This window comes from Trachymyrmex cornetzi, unplaced genomic scaffold, assembly GCF_001594075.2.
Source record: "Trachymyrmex cornetzi isolate Tcor2-1 unplaced genomic scaffold, Tcor1.1 scaffold792, whole genome shotgun sequence".
Classification (NCBI taxonomy): domain Eukaryota; kingdom Metazoa; phylum Arthropoda; class Insecta; order Hymenoptera; family Formicidae; genus Trachymyrmex; species Trachymyrmex cornetzi.
In genome coordinates, this window is record NW_017300127.1 from 20890 (window position 1) to 23033 (window position 2144).

The window sequence follows — 2144 nt, forward strand, 5'->3', positions numbered from 1 at the left end:
TAAAGCACATACATATAAAGCAGCAACGCGATTACTAAAAACTTGCACAGCATATTTTACTTTCATTTTTTGGAAGTTAGTTCGCTCAATATGATCTTTATATAATTTTGGGGCCATTTTGATCCACTGGTTACTATCTCGGTTATAAAAATCAACAATATGAGTCCATGAAGCAACTTTGTTTTCAAATTCTATATCATATTTCAACAAATTATCGCGAGTTCTCTTCATTAGCGAGGAGTATCGAATATATATAGTACTTCGTGCTCATCAACTAAAAATTTTGAATTCTGTACAGAAATACCTAATTCTCGGAAGAGTTGCATAAAGTTAGAACCCATGTCCGAAATTAAAGCATGTACCATAAACATTGCAACCTCGTAGCATACGGATAACATCAAATAGAATAGGTTTGAATATATATTAGATTTACATGCAGTTTCGATCAAACAAAAACAAACAGGAAGTTTTATAATAATTACCTGCAATACTACGTGCCATAATAACTAAAGCACTTTTTGCAGGTAATGATAGTTTCTCATTACCGGTATCTTCGAATCCAATTATTTCGTCTTGGGAAACATTATAAAATAAATGACTCTTCAGACTCATTTCATCTATGCACAAAATACAGTGACGTTCTAATGGTGGCAATGTAATTTAACTTTACACTTAATACATTAAAAATTTTAGCATTTATACAGGGTTTAATTTTCCATTTTTGCATAATGTTTGTAGACTGCGTATAGAAGGTAATGCTAATTCTTTTTTCAGTTCTTTATAACTTCGCGTACTTAAGAAGTACAAACATAAAGCGAATTGTTTGAATTCAGAACTATACCGTATTCCTCGTTTGTTTTTAATGTGAGCATCAATTTGGACGGAAAACAATCGTGCAAAATTTGGAAAAAAAAACTTACAGCCCAATTGACATATGACTTCGTGACCTCGAAGTCCCTTATTTTCTGGTTTCGTATTGTCCTTTTGTTGTTAAATCTTTTATTTTTTTCCGAAGTTGTTTGTTTCTGTAACGTCCGCCGTAAGAATGTGTAGAAGTAGAAGGCCCATTAAGCTTTAAGAAATTGATCAATCACAGTGGAATACAAAAAGACTAATTGACTATGATTGATCAATTCCTTAATGCTTAAGGCTTACTACCTTATTGTGTTTGTGGGGTAAACAGATCTCTTTCTAAATTCTAAAACTGTTGAGCGTCTGAACGTATGATTGGACCTTATCCTGCGAAGATAAAAAATGTGTATGTGTGTAAATACAAAAAAACTTACGGTTTAGCAATATCACATCTTAGGATCTGCTCTAGAGGCAAGAATGATTTTGGCTGTAAGTTACTGAAACATGTATAATTTTAGTGTTATATTATTTTTCATTAATTAGAATATATATATAACAAAATTATGCATACAATAAAAGTAAATCACGATATCAAAACCCTATCTTTAATGAAACAGAAAAATAAATATATATTTTAGGAAATCTATTATATTTAATATATTTAAGCACCTGTTTATTTTTTCGTGTTCCGAAATACAAATATTGTCTTCTACAGGTATTTAATCATTTATCTTCTCTTTTACTAATGTTGTCGTAATGGATGCGTTACTGTAAATTATATATGTAATATATTATTAATTTATAGATTATCAAATATTGTTTAGTACATAAAATTTAGAGTAGAAAAGTATATACACTTTATAAGATGTTTCTCTATAAAAACTTACTTCCTTTCAAAAAACTTTGTCGGTATTGCATCTGGATGAAGATGAGCTCTAGTCTTACTTGCATTGTACCACTTTTCTTCGAAATGTAAGTGGCACACTCGATAATCGCGATGGGTATATTCTGCATCCATTGCTTCCAAATTCAATCTTTCACACGCACGTATTGCAACCATCTGTAAATATTATAATTTGTTATTATATAATAATTATAAATAAAAATAACACATAAATATATAATATGTATACATATATATACAGAAATTTAGAAACATGAAATAACGTAAATATATATGTGCATATGTATCGAATATACAGGGTCCGCCAAAAGTACCGGGACGGTCTAATAACTTTTGAAAGAATTAAATTTTCAAAAATCGCCGAAACACGTGATTCGATTTTTCAAAC

The 2144-nt window shown here is 29.9% G+C and overlaps 1 long non-coding RNA gene across 1 annotated transcript in view; it reads right to left on the bottom strand.

Annotated features, from left to right (window-relative positions):
• Positions 1-1285: 1285 nt before the first annotated feature.
• The window catches only part of LOC108768379 (uncharacterized), a 4912-nt gene continuing 4053 nt past the window's right edge, over positions 1286-2144 (bottom strand). Inside the window, exons 2-4 of the long non-coding RNA XR_001940481.1 lie at positions 1740-1912; positions 1522-1620; positions 1286-1349 (exon numbers count right to left, since the gene is read on the bottom strand). This is a non-coding gene — a long non-coding RNA (uncharacterized LOC108768379). The remainder of the gene's footprint in view (positions 1350-1521; positions 1621-1739; positions 1913-2144) is intronic.